The sequence below is a fragment of the Gasterosteus aculeatus genome, chromosome 21, assembly GCF_964276395.1.
Source record: "Gasterosteus aculeatus chromosome 21, fGasAcu3.hap1.1, whole genome shotgun sequence".
NCBI classification, from domain to species: Eukaryota; Metazoa; Chordata; class Actinopteri; order Perciformes; family Gasterosteidae; genus Gasterosteus; species Gasterosteus aculeatus.
In genome coordinates, this window is record NC_135708.1 from 4,817,442 (window position 1) to 4,826,873 (window position 9,432).

Genomic DNA, 9,432 nt, shown 5'->3' on the forward strand with positions numbered 1-9,432 from the left:
GGCTGATGTCAGCAGTGTGCAGTAGCAGGGACGAGGCCTTTGCTTTGTCGGGCCTGCAAGTCCAGTCCAGTTAGTGGACGCGGCGCGTGAAGGGTTGTAAAGCAGAAACAATCATGGTTTGATAGTTTCAGCATTGTGAAGGACTGGAGTGACTGGCAGCATGAGGCGGGACGGACCCAGACGTGAAACACTCACGCCTCATGTTGCTGCAGGTGGCTTTTCATCCCGTTGATCTGCTGGAAGTGGCAGGACATGTCTGTGGCCAACACCATCTCCACCACCAGAGCCCGAAGCTCTCTGAAAGAGGGCAGGCAGTAAAACATTCATGCTCCCTACAGAAGGAATCTTAGATGAAGCTTGGGGAAAGTTTAATCAGAGGAGACTGAGATGCTTTCATCCTGTTGCTGTCACTTCTATATTTCTGCAGCAATGCAGTGCCAGATCGATGCAACTCTGCCCCAAACTACTCAACTTGTCCCTAAAATGAGTCATTTGATTCTGCTTGACTGTAAAATAAGGTGACGTGTTTCTCCCTGGTATCATCAGCTGTAGCTCCCTCTAAGCACCAGTAGGAGGCAGTATTTTAGAAGCAATGACTTGCACTGTAATCTGGGGGTTGTATTGTACAGTGAATTATTATTTGAAGTCATTGAATGGAAACAGCGGTAAAAAAGGACGTCCCTTCAGCTGCAGCGCTCTTCTCTTACCTCCACTCGTCTTTGGAGAGATTACACAGAATGTTCATGTCATCACTGTGCTGTAGAAGGAGATATGCAGCACTGACGTGGTAGTTCTCCAGAACAGCTCGGTCATTGTACAACATGGCGGTGTCTGACCTGCAAATGCGACACGGCTACTTCAGGAATGATCTCCCTCACCGTCATCGTCAACGACCCCCGGTCTTGTCTGTGTGTGTGTGTGTGTGTGTGTGTCGGTGTGTGGGTGTGTATGTGTGTGTGTAAGCAGGTGTAAGCTGTCAGCCGCCCGCTACCTTAAACCGGATTCTTCGGTTTTACTGTCTGCCTTCAAAGTAAAAGCTCAGTAGCGGGAAAAGAAGCGGAAAGAGAAGGAAGAGGACAAATAAGTGAGTTTAGAAGGATGATGTGTGTGTGACGTATTCTATAGATTTGCACAGGGCCTTCGTCTCAGACAGGTTGATATGGTGGAGGACGATATTGCTGCAACCCTCTCCAAGATGGGCACAAAACTAAGGAAGGTCTGCAGACCTTTTCGTTAAAATGAATGTTTTTGGTTTCTTGTACCATAAAGCTTTCGCTCTCAGTCTACTTTCAGTCTGCATGTATAAGTATTCTCATATGGTTTTTCATATATGAAAAAGAAAACCTTTGTCGTTATCATGCAATTTGTATATGATCGCACTGCAAAAAGTAAAAATACATTGATTTCTTACATTTAGTTCATCATAGGTCATCATGTAGTTGGTCAATACACCACATGAGCTATTTATGTTTCTTTCCATTGTTTTTTAACAGTGTGGGAGAGGAAGAATGGGTGGCATGGAGAAGACGGAAATGAGTCTTCGGCGTGCTTGGTGTGCAGCAGCAGAGGAGCAAGAGAGCGAAGCCGGTGCTGCGCCTTGTAGAAAGAAGAGGACCTTGTGCCACTGAATGCACATCATGTCAGGATAGGATCAAACATCATTAGTGATGAATGGCGTGCTTATCGTTCCCTGCATGCACTTGGCTACAATCATATGACTGAATCATGCAAGGTGGCATGTAGATGCCCAAACAGGTGCTGAATCAACTGAATCATTCTGCCCTTTTCGATGCTCCTTTTCTCTTCTCATTTAAGCACCAGGAGGAGCTCTTCTTTCTGAGGGTGAACAAGATCCTCTGATTCCTCCACCTCGCGGTGCCTTTTGGAGAGTGACTTCTTTGTTGGTGCTGGCTGAATGATTGCTCATTCATTCCTCCATGATGGGCCGGGCCTTGGAGGACTCAGCCCAGCTGTTCTGCATGTGCTCTTTGGTGGAAGCCCAGAAGAAGTCATGATGAAAATATCAAGGACTGTGCTGACCTCGATATCCGCAAGACAGTCAAAGTGGTACATTTTTACAGAAAGATTGGAATGATACCGATTTGGCGCAAGTAATACCTGATGTCAGATATATAACACTAAAATCACACTGTTTACTCATTTAAACCAGCGTGCTGAAGCAATATTTAAAGCATGTAATTATAGTGACTGATAATTAAGTAAAATGTGTTTTTTGAGGATGTGACGAGAAATGAGATTATTTTACATGTGGTTTAAGATCTCAGGCTGTTGTCAGCCGTGTAATTGTAGGTCATTGACAAGTTGTTCTATCGCAATTTATTGTATAGATTCTGAATATAATGCAAATCTTGAGAAATGAGACAATCTATTCTAATGGTCCTTATTAGCTGGAGGGTACAGAAGAATTGTCATCTGAAGGAAAGAACAATACTAATGAGTTGTCACTGTCTTGGGATTTGCCTCAAGTCACATGTGAGAACAGAAGATGCTGCTGGACAAGCTGATGCTCCACGCAGTGAGTATTCTCATCTGTACTTTAACAGATCAGTTCAACCAGACAGACAAATGAGCGTTGAAGTTCACACTCACAATGTTCACATTGTGTCTTTTTTGTGCTGCACACAGATGTTGGTGAGTTGATTGTTTCGCGCTAGTTAAGTAGTTAAAGATTAGTAAGGCGGCTTTCCTTTTCGTAATGCAAATGATTTGCAGGAACTTGGAAGAAGCTCAAGACGGGTTAAACAGTTACGAAGGGGCTTAAAAGAGACGCTGATCTGGCCTTTGCTACCTGAGAGGAAAGACACAATTCCCTCCTCTTTCCAAGAGCATGTGATGTACAGCGCACACCACAGGTCAGTGACCCCGTGAACTCACACTAGTGACTTTCTCAGAAATGACTTGCGTTTTCTACTCTCATGCAGACTTTGGTTAAAGTGAAGTTACTTATTGATCACTGGTTTCCTCCCTTTAAGTTAAACCGACATCACTGCATAAGCAAGTACTGCTCAGACATGGTTGTCCTGAAGTCTTTGCAAGTTGTGTTTCATAGAAATGAACTGACAGTAATTGCTGCCTAAAAGGAAGGAAACCAATTAAAGTGTTACCGTGTAAAAACCTCCACTGTTACATTACAGGTCATTTAGCAGACGCTTTTATCCAAAGCCACTTACGTTACACTTTCTTTTTTACATTTGGCCCGGGGAGCAATGAGGGGTTATGTGTCTTGCTCAGGGACACTTCGACTTGAGACATCACATCACATCACATGTCATTTAGCAGACGCTTTTATCCAAAGCCACTTACAATTTGACCTGATCTAATTAGATCAGGTCAAACCCAGAGTTAGGAGGGCACACTGGCAGTTAACTTAATAGTAGAATCTAGAACACAAACTGGCACTAAAAGACTGAAAGAGCTTGAGCAAACTAGCAACCAAGATAACTTCAAACAAAGAGAACTGGTCGTGAGACGACAAAAACTAAAGCAAATCAGCAATGAAATTAACTTAAGACACTAGAATCAACAACAAGTTTAGCAGACTAGCTTGGTTTAAAGAAACAGATACTTAGTCCGATTTCAGGTCGCCTGGATGTCTGGTGGCCTTGTAGAAGAGATGCACACTGGCTAACTAACCTGTCCATGTTTTTTCTGCACTTTTAATTCCATAGTTTATTTCCCTGAAATATATATTTTATTTTTGTATTGTTTTTAATTAGGAAAAGTGTTGTTATATGTATAGTGTTATATTTATAATAAATACAAATTAATAAAATAATGTGTTTGTCCTTGTTAAGGGCTAACATGACAACTGTGACTATGTATGTACAAGTATGTCACTTTTCCAGTTTCCAGCGAGCAATTTATCCGTTGAAACAACGTTTAAAAGACGTCTGTGGCCCGACGTTGAAAAGACGTTGCAAAATGGTTTAAAAGTGAAAGTTGTTTCAACGTCTATTTGTAGACGTTGAAAAGACGTTCACGTATAGACCCGTTTTCAACGTGATTTATAATATCGGTGGTAAACTTTGTCCTAAATAAAAACAATACAAAAGTAAAATATATATTTCAGAGAAATGAACTATGGATTTAAAAGTGCAGAAACAACAGTTCTGTGTTCAACAACAACAATTCTGTGTTTGTAGACCATTTTTCTGAATTATTTGAACTTCATTTTTAGATTCTGTAACAAGATGTGGCTGTGAGTCACTTGAGTTGGGATAGTATACCTGAAATCAGCTGCGTCTCCCTCATCCTCACTTGAGGATTCTTTGTGTAAAGGGAGTCAGAGTGCAGAGAACACCCCTCAATTGCAGATTCCTCTGGTCAACATGTTTATTCAATTCAAATCATTTTATTTTGTTCAGCTTTGCAATCTGTAAACATGCAACATCCTAAACCCCAAAATGTAAAAAACCTTCAACCGGGAGAAACCTGAGGAGAAAACAGCAAGGCAGTAGGTGTGTAGAGTATGAACAACTTACAGATGTACAGAACATCCAATTCCTACAACAGAAATGATTCTAATATTGTGGATTACTAAGACAGGGGTAAGGCAGGACCAGTGCAGGGACAACCATCATCAGACGTAACCTCCATCAGATGCAACCACCACCCGCAGAAACCTGTGAGGAGGGAAAGCACAAAGGCAAAGTTGGTCATTTGGGTTTATGATGACAGTAATAAACTAATAATAATAATAACAGCAGGTGTGTTAGAACCCTCATTTATAGATGGTTTACTTATTACATTATAAACAAGATAACAATTCATCTGCAACTTATGGTATTTCTGGAGTAACATGTCCAGGTATATTACACAGTATCATGCTTTAAGCAGCAGTAACTTACAATGTGTTGGCCTCTTGTTTACAGAGCACAACTTGTTGAGTTCAGCCCTTCACCCTTGCAATCTGTATTTAGCCCCCATTGCTTTAAAAACGTATCTTCAGTGTGAAATGCAATAATATTTATGGGTATAGCAACAACCTAACGCATTAGCAACACCAAACACACGAAAAATATTCTGGGATGTTTACTTTTGGTCCAGGTCATCATGCTGCACGCTAGCATGCTAACTAGCAAACTACCTGCGCTAACGCTAACTAGCTTAACAAAAAGGGCCGTCTTTCCCGTATCGGGTGGGCAGCACAAGTAAAACACCCGGTTATAGTTCCATGTGTGCTTCATCCAAACACTCCCGTACTTACAGAGCAGTGGAGCCGGTAGTCGTGGTTCTATCAGCCCGTTCATGTCGCTCTGCTGCCGTAACTTCGCCTCGTCCGCTCGGAGCTCTGCAGGCGTCTAAGAACTCGCGCATGCGCGTTACAGATGTGAGCGGAGTTACGTGTTTACAAGTAATGTTTGAACCTGCCCGCATTATTATGTCTTAAACGCATCTTATTAACAGCACGCAGTCCGTAGTTTCATATTTATGACGTTTTAAGTGAAATATTAAATACGTTGAAATTACACCTTCGCGTAGTCCAAATTTCGCCGACCAGTTCATTAATTATTATGAAAATCTTAACGTTAATATCGTCCATATTTCAACCTTACGTTACATCATGACACATTTGTCAACAAATTGACGTTTTCTGGCACGTTGATGTTTCATCCCATTTTTAGCCGGTTGAAAAGACGTTGAAATGAGGTCTTAGACGTTCAGACCTCATTTCAACCCGATTTTAACCATATTTCAACGTTGAAATTACGTCTTGTGCTCACTGGGCTAACTTGTACTGCATCCTCGTCTCCGTGCATTTGTATCCATTTAGATAACCCACGTATAGGATACGACTATAACAGTGATTGTACATGTAGCATAAAGTCACAACATGCAGCATCCTGCGCTCTTTCATCATGAGCGACGCGATGCGGTTTACGTGCACGTACGCAACTTTTCTGTGACACACAACGTTTGGTGGCCACAACTATTTAGTGCTGACAGGCAGCTGTTTACTTACTATTCGCCGGCCCTCCGCTTCGCGTCACAAAACAGAGTAACGCGAGTAACGAACTCGTTTCAATCTCAGTAATTGTAACTCCGTTAATTTATTTATAAAAATACTTTGTTACATGCTTGTTACCGCTAAAAGTAGTGGAATTACAGTAAAGCGTTACTTTGTAACACGGCCAGGACCCCTCCACATGGACACAGTAGTCGTTTGTGCCACGACAGTTTTATTCATATTATTGTTTGCTTCAGTTTCATTGTATCTCAGCATCTTTTTGTGATTCCGTAGTCAGCTGCCTAAAGAGTGGTGCAAGGTGTGAAAGGGAATCAAGTTCCGGTATTGTGATTTAAACATGTTTTCATTTCTTTTTTATTTCAATACTGTACACATGACATCTGGGGTGTAACGCTCAAATCCTGTGAGAAGGTTTCCAGTCTTCTTCTCCTAACAGATTTCTTCCTATTTTCCCATTTCGGAGGTTTTTTTTAGGGAGTTTTTGTTCTGTGGCAGGCAAAGTTTTGTGAGCGATGTCCAGATGTTCATGTTTGTGATATTTGATGGGGTAAATACCAGATGGTACATTTTTAGAGTAGTCATTCTAAATTGATGCATAGTTTGTGATTATTATGTAATCAGAAGAGTGGAATGTAATGGGAAATGATATGTGACCCTTTTAAATGCTTCATTTGTATAACCAGTTTATTAGTTGCAAGTGGTTAGATCACAAAGGCCCTGACATAAGAACTGATGTCTCCCACTTGGATTAGATGTTTCCAGCGTCATAGCTGTAGAGAATGAGTTCATTCTCTACAGTGTGAACAAAAGTGTTTGTTATGTCTTGTTGCAAGCATGTTGGGAGAGCAAGGACACGGTCAAAGAGCTGACGTGTCTTACATGGATAAGATGTTCCCAGTACCCTGGCTGTAGAGACACAACAAGATGGTTAACGGTTTCTGTTGACGCCACTGATATCTAAACTTAGGTATAAGAACTGCCTCGATGTGTTGGGGGCAGAAGGAGGTTCTTGACAGTCTACTGACCACGTAGCTGTTGTGACCCTTTTTCCCTTGCAAGGAAATAAACGGAGAAAAGACATACTTGACTCAGAGCCTTTGATTCTTACTTAACGATTGTCTGTGCAAAATCTTCCACCACATTATTACTGAACGAGATTCAAAAAATCGAGTCAGTAAAATGATCCGAACTTCCCATCACTACTGCGCATATCTCAAGTCATAACTTCCACTCTTTATCATTTGGACTTTGACCGTTCTTGTTTGTGTGGTAGAAATGGTTCCATTAGTCCACGAGGACAAAAGTCCACACATGAGCGCGTCATGAGAAAGGGGCGGTTTCACGTCTCACACCTGAAGCAGGAGGTGAAGCGGCTCGGGGACTTTCCTCACTGCAGAAACAGCAGATTAAATCCATAATTCCCGTGAGAAGCGGCAGAGGTAAGACGTGTGTGTGTGTGTGTGTGTGTGTGTGTGTGTGTGTGTGTGTGTGTGTGTGTGTGTGTGTGTGTGTGTGTGTGTGTGTGTCTTTGCTGGCTCGCTGTGTTTTTCACAGTAACTCTGCAGGCTTTGTCTCACTCAATGATTCATAATCCACCGATTCGCTGCTGTTCTTTGGCTCCAACGTCCGCGAGCTTCAAGCACCGACAAAATGTCCCACTCGGTCCAAAGGTTGTGGACAAACCTGCACGTCATATGTGACTCTTCCCCACCAGCTAAAGGTGTGTTTGGAGTATTTTAATGTGGATTCCAGCTTATTGTAGTCAGGACTCTGCCGAATAAAAAAAAGATAATGCGTTGATGTATTTTATCATGATATATACCCTAAATAATGGTTTCCGGTACCGGTTCTGGTCCGGTTTTACGTCCACATGTCGAGCCCACCATCACGTGTTTTGGTTCTGTGAGATTAAACGTTCTTCTCTTTCCTCACATCTGTTTAAAAAGGTCGTGTTTATCAAAGTTGAAATGTGAACATGGTGGATAGAAAGTGTGGATTCATAGTTCTCACAGTGACGACGTTTCCTGAAAGCAACACAGTTGAGGACACGCCCCTCACGTGATGCCACGCCCTCTAAGCAGATCAGGGCCAGAAGTCTGAGACAAAGCAGACGTCCTCTTTTACCCGGTAGTGATGGGAATTACGCCTCTTTTTAGAGAACCGGCTCTTTCGGCTCCCAAATGGCTCCTCTGATTTTTTTGGTGCTTAAATTAATTTATCACCAACAATAATGTAAAATTATGCGCAATATGATTTACTAATGTAAAAAAAACGCTGTCAAATGTTTTTATATAAATACACTTTTATTTATTCACTCTACAGAGTGATAAAAAAATAAACTAGTGCAAAAACAAACGTTTAACTATTTAAAAATGAACTTAACTAACTTTTAATTATTTTAAACTTTTTAATACTTAAAAAATTTAAAGTGAAACAACATACAGAGTTTTGTCCTTCAGGGAAGATTTACATTGAGACCAAGTGGCTCCGCTTTGAGGGGCTGATCCTGTTTCTTCTCTCTGAAATTATCTGCCCTGTTTTGGAGAAGATAGAGATTTTAGTCTTGCAGACTCTACATTCTGCATTAGATGGATCAATGTCATTGACATGTGTCCAGATTTTGCTGCGTTTCCTGTTGACACTCACTTTCGTAACTTTTTTTTACCGCTCTGTTTCTCTCCTGACTCCTCCCTCCTGTTCGCTGCTGCTGTGTGTAAGTCCCGCCCCTCTGCCCTGTGCTCAGCGCAGACACGCCCCCACACATATTGACCAATGCGGCTTGAGAGAGACACGCCCCACACATATTGACCAATCAAATGCGGCTTGAGAGAGAGAGAGAAACAAAGCGGCTCCCGTCGTTCGCGTCAAAGAGTCGCTCTCAGAGCCGGTTCGTTGGCGACCGACACGTCGCTAGTATTTCTAGTACCGGTACACCGAGCAACACTCTTGTGGAATATTTCATTGTAACTAGTTCGGGAGAAGAGAATCATTTATTTCTATGGTTATCTAATAAAAACAAAGTCTTGCTGAATGATCAAAGTTGTAAAAGTCAATTGATTTCTTGCTAGCAGGAGGTCAAATACACGCGCACGTATTACAGAGCTCTGTGGAGACGCGTCTCCGAGCAGCGCTGAGCGTTTATACACACACATGAAGGTCGTCTCCAGTGGCCAGTATGACAAATTGCGAAGTGAGATATGAAGGTTGAGATGAAGTAACAGACAGTTCCTTTGTTCCAGCGTTTGTGTGAGAGCAAGTTGACTCGCCCTCCTTTCTTTAGACTCCGCTGCAAATGGAAACGTTGGGTCATTCTGCTTTTCACACGTCGAGCTTCAATATAGACAATCTTATGCTAAAAGTGATCATTATGTTCTAACATATTTGACCATGATACATGTCATGTGATACTGGTCTGTTTTACTGACTTCTGGACTCTGAAGGAG

General features: G+C 41.9%; 2 long non-coding RNA genes across 2 annotated transcripts; one reads left to right on the forward strand and one right to left on the reverse strand.

Annotated features, from left to right (window-relative positions):
• Nucleotides 1–2,269: 2,269 nt before the first annotated feature.
• On the forward strand, nucleotides 2,270–3,793 carry LOC120812924 (uncharacterized). Its single transcript, XR_005710765.2, has 2 exons — nucleotides 2,270–2,536; nucleotides 2,734–3,793. It is a non-coding gene; the product is annotated as an uncharacterized LOC120812924 (long non-coding RNA).
• A 542-nt stretch (nucleotides 3,794–4,335) lies between these two features.
• On the reverse strand, nucleotides 4,336–5,482 carry LOC144390380 (uncharacterized). Its single transcript, XR_013454415.1, has 2 exons — nucleotides 5,228–5,482; nucleotides 4,336–4,643 (listed from the first exon to the last, which is right to left on the reverse strand). It is a non-coding gene; the product is annotated as an uncharacterized LOC144390380 (long non-coding RNA).
• Nucleotides 5,483–9,432: the final 3,950 nt, after the last annotated feature.